This window comes from Corapipo altera, unplaced genomic scaffold (genome assembly GCF_003945725.1).
Source record: "Corapipo altera isolate COAL_440 unplaced genomic scaffold, ASM394572v1 60747, whole genome shotgun sequence".
Taxonomy (NCBI): domain Eukaryota; kingdom Metazoa; phylum Chordata; class Aves; order Passeriformes; family Pipridae; genus Corapipo; species Corapipo altera.
The window spans coordinates 11,740-22,603 of record NW_020885057.1 but is presented as its reverse complement, the minus strand read 5'-3'; the positions used below and the strand labels follow the sequence as shown (position 1 = coordinate 22,603).

The following is a 10,864-nucleotide window of genomic DNA, read 5'->3' as shown; positions in this document are numbered from 1 at the left end:
AGCAGCCTGATTGTAAGTTACATCCATTCAACCCTGGTGATCGGGTATATGTTAAGAATCTTTCAGGAGATCCACCACGAGAGAAGTGATAGGATATATCTGTGAAAATGCTGTAGTAGGAAATGAAGATATATGCTTACATACTGAAGATAGTCTGTGTACCTTTGAAATGCTTCCCCATGCTAAAACCCAATCACAAGTCTACTACATAAGAAATAGATGTGCATGTGTTAGAATCTTTTGTGTTCATTTTATCACAGATATTTTTCATGAAGTAGTGAATGGTACTCATTTTTTTTTGTTTTACTAAAATAATAGGCTGTGACTTTGATTATATCATTCTAGTGACTACTAGACAACAGATTGAAGCTGATTATATAATGTATCATGATGTGTCAAAATTACAGATAGGAACGAACATTAATCTTTTTAAAGCAATGCTTAGACATCCTGATATAGAAAAACTGGTCCAAGAAGTAAACAGAACGACTAAACGAATGCTCTAGCAAGTAGAACATGACACTGAGAACATAAAAACTGTTTTAATCAAAGTGGAAAAAGTGGGAGAGCACCACTGGTGGGACATCTTTACAGGATACTCCCCTACAGCATCACAAGTGTTTCACTATTTAATACATCCAATATTGGTTTTAGGAGTTGGCATGATTCTACTATTGGTCCTAATTGTTTGGCTATGGTACAAATCAAGCATCATGGTTAGAAGGATGCAGATAATGTGGGCTGTGATAAATACCTATCAAAACCCATTGGAACTTGACAAAGGAATTCGTAAGTTATAAATAAAAAGGGGGGAATGAAACAGGAGACCAGGTCCAAAAGAGTTAACTAAGAACTTTGGGCCTGCAAACGAGCTACCAACATCAAAAACGATCTGTGCTCCTTCTGTTCTACTTACTGGACCAAAGCTTCAGAGAATAGTACAAGAACATGTAATAGGCCTAGAGGCAATAAATTAGAAATATAACAGGATCAGGTAGACATTTGAATAGGAGAAATAGGCCTGGAGCCAGGGCTTTTTCCAAGCTTCAGTGAGCGGGTCAAGAACAATGGAAAAGAAGAAGGGTCAAGCTGAGGAAGATGAGTTGAAGCCCCCTGCCTCATGGAGGAAGATGGGAACTCCCCTCCGAAATGGGGAACCAAGAGAAGCACCGCCCCAAGCCCCGCCTGAGCTCCACCTATACTCTGCCTATTATTAATATGCATAGATAGATGTTGTAATCACTTGAATATGCATTTAATCACATCTGAAAATTGTATTAAAGCGTTGATTCTCTGGGAAGCCTTTGAGCAAGTTTGTCCAGCGCGAGCTGGCTTGCTCCGAACGTTGAATAAACAAATACCTTGCTGCTTAAAGATAAAAACTCTCTGAGCGGTTTCTCGGACTGATTTTTCGGATTCAGACTTTGGGAGTCTTTTAACCACAAAAAACGTAGACGTCTTTAAAACCGTTGTCTCAGTGGCATCTGAGAAACAGAAAGTTAGTTTAGTGAGCCCCAAAAATATTAGAAATAGTGCACAGGAAAAGAAGAAAAGAAAGAAGAAAAGAAAACGAAGAAACGGAATAGTGAGCAGCGAAGAGAGGAACCGAGGACCACGCGGCAGAAGCGGGCAGCGAGACAGCGAAGCTGAGTGAGTTATCAACACTGCAGCCCTAGCCCCTGCCAAAGGGAGCTCGGAGCTGCTTTGTGCATACCTTGCGAGCTGCCACCGGGCGCTCTGCAGCTAAAAAGCAACGGAGACCCGAGCAAAGGCAGCAAAGCTGCCCCGTGCCGCTTCCCCGGACGCTCTGGGGACCATAGGACCCCACGTGCCACCCCGCTGCCTTACCGGTTCCGCGCCAGGCTTAAAACCCGCACCGCGAACCCCCCGCGCCACATCCGAACCGCGCCGGGACCTGCCGAAAGCGCCGCGCCTTCCCGCTACAGCGCCCGACCCCCGCACCGCTCAGCGATCTGCGGGAACCCCGGAGCCGCTGCCACCGCCCGCCGAGCCGCCCGCGCCGATCCTGCCCGGCGCTAGGACCGCCCGCCGCCACACGCCACCGGCACCCGCCGCCACGTGACTGAGACGCCGCGCCGACCGCCCGCCGCTCGCAGCCCGCACTGAGGAGCCCAGTTGCCCCCCCGGCCCGCGGTCGCCGAGCCAGTCCCTGCCGAACCCGCCCCGGGCCGGGGGCTGCCGCTCGCCGCAGCCGCCCCCCCCAGCCACGGCCGCCCACGCCGTCGGAGCAGCCGCGCGCCCCCCCCCCGCCGCAGCCGGAGCAAACCCGGACCCCCGCAGAGACGCCGAGAAGAAAAGCCTCAGAGAAACGACTGCCGCACAAACCGAAACTGCTACACAAAAGAACTTCCAGCCATGTGCGCCGGTAACTACCCAGAGATAAGGTAACACAGACGCTTGTTTCCATAGAAACCTCACAGAGACATTGAAACACTAACTTTACTGCTAAAATCTTACCATATTCTGAACCAAGACACACAAACACACGCAATTACCAAACTTGTAACATAGTAATAGAAACTCACGAGACATACGGGGACAGGGACGGGAGAGGGGAGCCGGGAGAGCCCGAGTCGCTGGGAAGGAACAAAGCTGAAATGCAAGACCCCCGCCCGTGGGATCAATGCAGGGAGCTCTGTTACAGCCATGGGGGACGTGACTCACTATATTCACTAACCCAGGCAGCAGATGAACAGCGACCACATGGCCCAGTGTGGCGGCAGCTATATTCCCCACCACACCGACCGAACACTAACCCTCCTCTTCCGGCCCAGGCGCAGCCCCGCCCCACCCACACACACAAAGGGGAAAGCAACCCCTCCCCCTACCCACCGCCCACCACCCCACCCCCCACAGGGAACCAGGTTTACTGGAGGAAGGGGGGAGGAGTGGGGGGATGGGGAAAAGGAACCAGAGATGGTTCCACCGGGAGGGAACAAAAAGGCAAATGGGGGGATGTGGGAGCAACGTCTAGACAAGGCACTTCGGTGGGAAGCTTGAATAATATTCAGGCATGCCCAAACGATATTAGCCAAAGCCAGTCCCCTCAGCGTCAGCCCCTGTATGGGGCTACAGAGAACCTGAGGCATTTGGTAAGAGAGTCTGGTATGTCTTTAACCAGTACTTTCAAGTATTTGGAGGCATTGAGTTCCATCTATTCTTTCACCACATATGACTGGAAAGAACTAATGAAATTAGTTCTTAGTGGCACCCAATATACAGTCTGGTTAGCTGACTTTCAGAAAAATTGCTCTGCTTATATTAAATACCCACAGGCAGGCGTCACAGCACACCAATTAAGCGGGGATGGAAATTATAATTCAATAGATACACAATCAAAATACCATAGAGAGATATGCGACGTAGTAGCCAAGCAAGCCCTAAAAGCTATGGAAAACATTCTCACTACAAACCAAGATAATTACTTGTCCCCCATTAAAAGGTTACAAGGTTGTAGTGAACCAAATTTGAGATGTTTAGACCAGCTGCAGTCTGCTTTAAACAAGCAAGTTGAATACAATGAAGCCAGAGAGATGCTGTATAAGCACTTGACTTTTGAAAAGGAAAACACAAGCTGTGAAAGAGCTTTGCAAACCCCTCCTGCAGGGGAAGACTGCAACATTATTGAGCTGGTACAACCCTACCAAAGAGCTAGCTCTGAGAAGCACCAGCCTGCCTCTTTAGCTGCAGCCTCAGATGCCCAAATAACAGTACAAAAAGAAGCCAGACACACAGCTAGTTGTGTTAGTTGTGGAGACACTGATCACTCTCAGAAAGATTGCCCTTGAAAACACCTAATAGCAACATTTCATAAGCACCTTAGCAGCAGAGAATGGACTGAGTTCTACCAAGGGTGCCATAAGCAAGGCAAAGGATATGCTGCAAGCATCATACTGCTTGTAATGGCATTGCTAGCTGTACTCCTTTTTAGCACCACTTTTCATGTGCAAGAGAGGAAACAACTTAAGGCAAGCCACAATATGCCAATAACCAGCCCCCAAAATACCCATGTACTCTGCACCCCCAAGAAAGGTGACAGGTGGAAAACACTGCAAATGTTAAGAGCAGAACACGCAGTCAAAAAACATGTGGAAACCTTGCAGCTTGGACTGCCTCTACCTATAAGGCTTCCAGCAAATTGGCCACTAGTGGTAACTGGTTCAAAGAACTATTCCTTTACCACCCTCCTTCACCCTGAGGATGCCCAGGGGCTTTTCTTTCCCATCATGGTTTTGAACGATGCACAACCTATCCAAAGTCACTGCTGGGCTATCCTTCCTCAGGAGATGCAAAATAACCCGATAAGGTATCAAACAGCCATAATACATCATTATGCAGAGGACACATTAATAATCATGGCCACAAGAAATGAACTGCCATTCATTCTTAATGCTCTAACCAAAATTGTCCAAGATCCAAGACTTCAGATTGTTTCAGGAAGGATCCAGCAACCACAACTCTCGACTTGCCCTGGACAGGAATCCACGCAGCAAAAAAGTTCTCCACAGCTGCTACAGCTCGAGGTAAAAAACACTTCATATTTACACGAGTTGCAGAAGCCTCAGGTGTCGCGACGAGGGAAAAGAGGGACGCTCAATATGAGAATCAGCAAACTTCGTTTTTTGATCACTGCTAACAGCTTAATATATGCTTTATAATTAGCTCATACATATTGCAAAAGCTAAGCTCATTATTGGTTCTTGCTTAAATGTTGATTTCACTTTTACTCCCTTCTTTTGTTGACACAGGTGGCTCTCAGTTGCTTTTGTTTTGCTAATCACAATGTCCTGTTTACCAGCCAATTAGCAGGCACAAAAACACTGTAGCCTTGCCATGGCCTTGCTATCCCAGATCCTCTCACGGGCCTAGACAGGCTGTGTTCTATACTCTAACAGCTCATCCATAGCTTTAGCTATATCCATATGTCCTTGTCTTGCTAACAAATCCTCTACAATACCCCCGTTTTTATTTGAGGCCAACAATACTTTCTCTGCCATAGCACTTACACGTTTAACAATACAAGAAAAAGCAACATGAACTATTACTAAAATTACAACAATTGTCAACAACCATCGTAGGCCTTCTTTAACAAAACTTAAAACCTATTCAGACATAGAACCAAAACCAGATTGAAGCCACGAGTCTATAGGACTAGTTGCTACTGTGTCACCATAAATAAGAAACACACCTGGTGGAAAAGCGCGTGCAGTGTTGTTAACACAAATGCCCGGAGAGGAAGGCCTTACTTCAGCTCCATATGCTCCAAGGCCTTGGTTGTTACTATTATTAGTACCACGATAGCCTCCTGTATTTTTGTAATTAAACCCTAGGGTATGTGAAGTGACATTAGTCCAGCTAGAAAAGTCGTGGCTTTGATAAACACTTAACCCAGATTGAAATAATCCCAACATAAAACAGGTTTGAGTCCCATTACCACTTGTGTCACGTACAGAGTGATCCCATTAAATCTAACTCTTGGGGATCCTAGGGCAAAGAGGTGTTGAGAGCTTTTATAAGGCAGGCAGATGCATTAGAAATAACTGTCTCACTCTCACACAACGATGAAACCCAACCAGTAAACACTAAGTTCAACTTGTATACCGAACTAAAAGGCATGCTAAATAAACAAGTGCAAAAAGGATCTGAGGCAGATGCTAAAGACAAACAAAAGGACGATTGACCTGTTATAGTTATTGGAGGGGATCTTTTTACCAGAGTAAGACCACCCACTCCTGCAACTGTTGCTCCTGAAAATTGTCAGAATGTTTGAGCAGGTCAAATAGAGGTGCCAGCTGGGTGTTTGGTAATTGCAAGTACGATGCAATCTAATTCAAAGACCTTAATAGCTACTGTATGTCAGTAAGAGTTTTAACATTAACACCCAATTGAACTGGTTGAGGAATGACTGCTTTCTGTGTAGTGAACCCTAAATATTTCCAGGGTATTTTTCACTGCACCGTGTCAGGAGCAACTATTAGGCCAAAGAATTGCAGACTCTTTTTGGTTTCAGCGTCCAACACACCCAGCTGATCCTCAGTGGCTACAGCCATCAGAAATATCATCTATATAATAACAACAAAAGACAGTCAGAAAATTGCATTAGTACAGGGAATAATGTTGGAAACATAAACCACTGACAAATTGTAGAAAAGCTTTTCATTCCATGGGAGAGGGTTTTCTATGGATAACACTCATAAGGTTCTGCACGAATAATAGATGGAACTGAAAATGCAAATTTTTTCTCTATCACTGGGATCTAACTGGATTGTGAAAAGATAACCTGTCAAATTAATAATATCAATGGGTTATTCATCAGAAAGCACAGAAGGGGTCAGTAAGCCAATGCTTACTAACCATGACTGCACCAACCCGTCTGAGATCATGCAACAGTTTTCATTTCACAGATTTTTTTTTATTTTTTTTTTTTATCACAAACACAGGGGTAATTAAAGGATTCTGAGACGGTTCAATGTAATCAGCATCACAATCCTAACCCTTGGAATGACTACAGAATGACTACAGAATGACTACAGAAGTTTGTTTGTTTGGACAATTAACAGCAAGCTTTGAGCATCACAAAGAGTACAGGTTGCCTTCGTACAACCCTAAACATTCACTAGTCAAATTATGCAAGCAATACGTCTGGTATGAAACAAGTAGTAGTCACAAGTAGTGAGGCTATTTTGCTGAGAACACAGCTGCAATGAGTAGGGCATGTTTTAAGGAGGAGAGACTAGCCGTTTTACAATGAACATTGCTACCAGCTGTTGCATGGGAGGGGTTTGAAGACAATATATAAGGACTCTTTAAAACAACACTTCAGCTCTGGTCACACTGATCAAGGTAACTGGTCTGCTCTGGCCTCCAGCCAGGAGGCCTGAAGGCACACTATCCACAACACTGCAGATGTTTTTGAGAAGGCACGCAGGATGGCCTTGACAGTCTGCAAGGGCCCCCCCTGCAACGAGCTGAACAAGCAAGGCAGCAACATCGACAACTCCTGATTTAAATCCTGGAAAACACAGAAAAGCTCAAAACGACCCTCACTACTGCCATAGCAGATGCAAATGCAATTATTTGATGGTCTAAGGACCCCACCCCGGCACAAGCCTGCATTATCTCTAGCTAGTTATGTAACTAGCAGCTTCTGTAACTGTCACAAAACTTGTTTCTCTACAGCGTCTTACAGCTTTTCCACGAATTGTAAGAATGGTTCCCGGGCACCTGGATGCATAGTGGTGCACCTTGCTCCGGGCTCTGCTAACCTTGCAGTCTGCAGTAATGTTTGCTGGCTTATGGTTTTTACTCGCTCTAAAACTAGTGGTCTCCTGCGCAGCTCGCACAGTTAAGGAACAATCAGCAGTGGAAAAACTCCACCTGAGACTTAACTTGCATAAATTTCATACAAGGCTGTAATAGAATACCAAATTTTTGTAAGAATCTCTTATTTAACTTCAGTCTTAACACCTTGTTAAAATCTCGACACCAACGGAGACTATTTTTGAGTTTACACAGTTACACATTCATGTAGCTTTTCTCTTTCACACAATCTTTTTCCATACACTCTTAGGTGGCCACCTCAGACATCCATCATTCACACACACACATTTTCAAGTAGTCATTGGCTGTGCACTTCTTATCAGTTTCATAATTCAAAGGAAATTTATGGCATAGCTGCCAACAGCAATCTGCAAATCCTGCATAACTCTCTATGTAAAAGACAAATGCGGCAAGAAAGAACAGGATATTATCTTGGAAATTTTCAACCCTTCTTATAGAGCAATGATATTCTGTCATAAAGGCAATAAAACTACTTCTGCAGGGGGCAGAACTATATCCCCTTTTGTCTCATCGTTCCGTCTGCAAACCTTCTACCCGCACTCTGCCCTCGGGGGAAACAGCCAAATTTCATGTAAGAGAAGCAGAATGGCAAACTATAGGAAATTCCTAACAACTTTCTGCAATATATAAAAAGCTAAGCACGGATGTTGTGTTATTTCTAATCTTACTTCAAGGGATTTTTCGTCAGTCTCCCTTTCTGTTTTTGAAGAAAACGTTTGAGAATGCCATGAGCACGCTGCATGCGTAACACCTATTGCTGTAAAAACAGTGCAATCTTATTTGATTTGTAAGTTGGGGTATTGTTAATTTTAAGTTGTTTTTCCCTTTTCCCTTTTTACCGTGCTTTACCGTCTTTGCCCCCCTCAAGCCCCTCATTGCCGAAGGAGGAAGGAGGAGGGGCCGGGCTCACCCAGAGAAAATCAGCAGAAGGAACTTAACCTAATCACAGGGTCTGCTTAAGAAAAGACAAAAACATAGGAGAGGGAGAAAACAGCTGCAAACAGGTACGTTTCAGAGAGGGGGTGATTGGTGTAACGAGGAAAAAAGAGAAACAGCTTCCCCCCCCTCCCCCGACTGCACCTCCTGAAGCCTTTGCTACCGTCATTAACTCGCCACTCTAAGAAGAGGAGTGGCACCAGGGAAAAAACATTCGCTGTAAAGAAGGGGAGGGGAACCTACACCTCTTGGGACCATGGCTGTCAGCAGTGCGGGGGAAGCAGAGCCCCCCCGCCACCCGCCGCGCCCGGGGTCGCCGGCGTGCACGCGCGCGGGTGCACCGCTCCGAGCCGGGGCCGCGCATGGCACCGCGGCCACCGCCAATGCCCCGCCGCCCGGCACCGCCCCGGGGTCACTCAGCACGGCGGCGCAAGCACCCAGCGCCGTGAACACAGCCACAAATGCGCGGTGCAGTCCCGCAGCACAGTTCAGATGAAAGGCTGGAAATGTCTTAAGGTGGAACTCAGTCACAGTGTTCGTAAAGTTCATCCCCGGTCCATCAAGAGTACTTTCACGCCGCAGCCGTCGTCCCTGATCGTCCTGGATATGCACTGCCGAGACGCTAGCACCGCGTTCATTTTGCCGGGGCCGCTCGGCTGTCCCCGGCCCCGCTCCGTGATCTCTGGTCCCGCTCCGGCTCCCTTCAACTCCGCTCGACTCCCTTTTTGCATGATTTCTCCGTATGATGGCATCTAGTAGCATTCTAATGTCCTCAAACTGTGCTTTAATGTCTTTTACTATTCCAGATAACAATCGCCAAGTTGTAAGGAGGGAAGCAGCAACTTTTTCTCCCTTAGAGTCAGCAGTAAAGACCTTATCACTAAGTTCTTTCCGAGTAGAGATAGTAAAGGCAGTTACAGCGTTCGCTTCAAATCCCTGGCCCTTACACGAAAGCAGCATCTGTCGCAAAGCCAGTTCGTCTAATTTTTCTCTTTTTTAAGCAGGATAGACTTCCATATAGATGCGACATTAGATCCCTCTTTTGCTAAGAGTTGTCCCCTTCATCAAAAACTGTATTAGGGTCCACAAAACAACCTTTAGCAACCCCCACCGCAAGCAATCCTGATAATTCTTTTTTCAAATCTATACCCTTAAGTCCTCGCTTTTCTAAAAAGCACTGGGGTAATAAAAGCACCACTTGTCTTTCCATACCTATAAATCTTCAGCGCGCTGTTGCAGCCCTTTACAAGTCGTTGGCCAGGACCCTCCTGTGAGGTCGCCTGGGGCACGGAGTCCAGCTCTTTTGCCTCTTGTGCTGCTGCAAGACCAACCAGCTACTGCGTCGGACCGTGGCTTCGGGGAGTGCAGATTTAATTTAACCTCTGTTCAGGTTTCGGGGACCGCAGATTCAACTTAGTCCCTGGGACCGCAGATATAACTTAGCCCCCGTGCAAGCTTTGGGGACCGCGGGAACCGTGCACAACTCAGCAGGATCCTTGTGTATCGTCCCGTGCTTCGGGCGCCATTATGTCGCGACGAGGGAAGAGAGGGACGCTCAATATGAGAATCAGCAAACTTCGTTTTTTGATCACTGCTAACAGCTTAATATATGCTTTATAATTAGCTCATACATATTGCAAAAGCTAAGCTCATTATTGGTTCTTGCTTAAATGTTGATTTCACTTTTACTCCCTTCTTTTGTTGACACAGGTGGCTCTCAGTTGCTTTTGTTTTGCTAATCACAATGTCCTGTTTACCAGCCAACTAGCAGGCACAAAAACACTGTAGCCTTGCCATGGCCTTGCTATCCCAGATCTTCTCACGGGTCTAGACAGGCCGTGTTCTATACTCTAACAGCTCATCCATAGCTTTAGCTATATCCATATGTCCTTGTCTTGCTAACAAATCCTCTACACCTCAGGGAGCTGCCAATTGCTTAAAACCTGTTTTAACCATAACCACAGGGGACCTACACTCTCTCTTTGTGTTGCTAAAGGGGAGCTCCAACCTAAAGTCTGACAAATCTCTAGCTGCAGAGGCAAACCAGGTGTCAGACATTTGTGCCAAGGCGATAAAAAACAGACAAAACAGGAGAAATCCTGAAAGGCAAATCTGCCTAGTTCTTGTTTCCAGCAGGTATGAACCATTGCAGTTGTGTTTCAGTGGGATCAGACTGGCAAGACCCACTGCAAATTCTAAGTGGCTCTTTCTGCCACACCGCACCACCTAAAATCTGTATAAACTGTTAATTAGATGTTTGCAAAGCTTGTCATCAAAGGCAGAGCATGATTGTGGGAACTGGATGGAAGAGATCCTGCCTTTACCAACGTTCCAGCTTCGAAGGACAATTTGGATAGGATGACAGCTGAGGACGCAGGATTCCAAGCTGCCCTGGCAAGTTTTGGTGGTAATATTTCAATCCATCTCCCTAAGCACAGATTGTGAGCAGAAATCAATAATTTACCTTTAAGAGCCTTCACGCATGCATCTAGAAAAACACAAAATACTGCAGTGACTTGAATAAATCCTGCCACAGAACAGTAGGAAAAACTACAGAGCATGAACC

At 46.1% G+C, this 10,864-nt stretch overlaps 1 long non-coding RNA gene across 1 annotated transcript in view; it reads right to left on the bottom strand.

Moving 5' to 3' along the window:
- Positions 1 to 7,758, bottom strand: part of LOC113959721 — a 16,465-nt gene extending 8,707 nt beyond the window's left edge. The window contains exons 1-2 of the long non-coding RNA XR_003531908.1: positions 7,620 to 7,758; positions 5,748 to 5,753 (exon numbers count right to left, since the gene is read on the bottom strand). This is a non-coding gene — a long non-coding RNA (uncharacterized LOC113959721). The remainder of the gene's footprint in view (positions 1 to 5,747; positions 5,754 to 7,619) is intronic.
- Between the last annotated feature and the right edge of the window lie 3,106 nt (positions 7,759 to 10,864).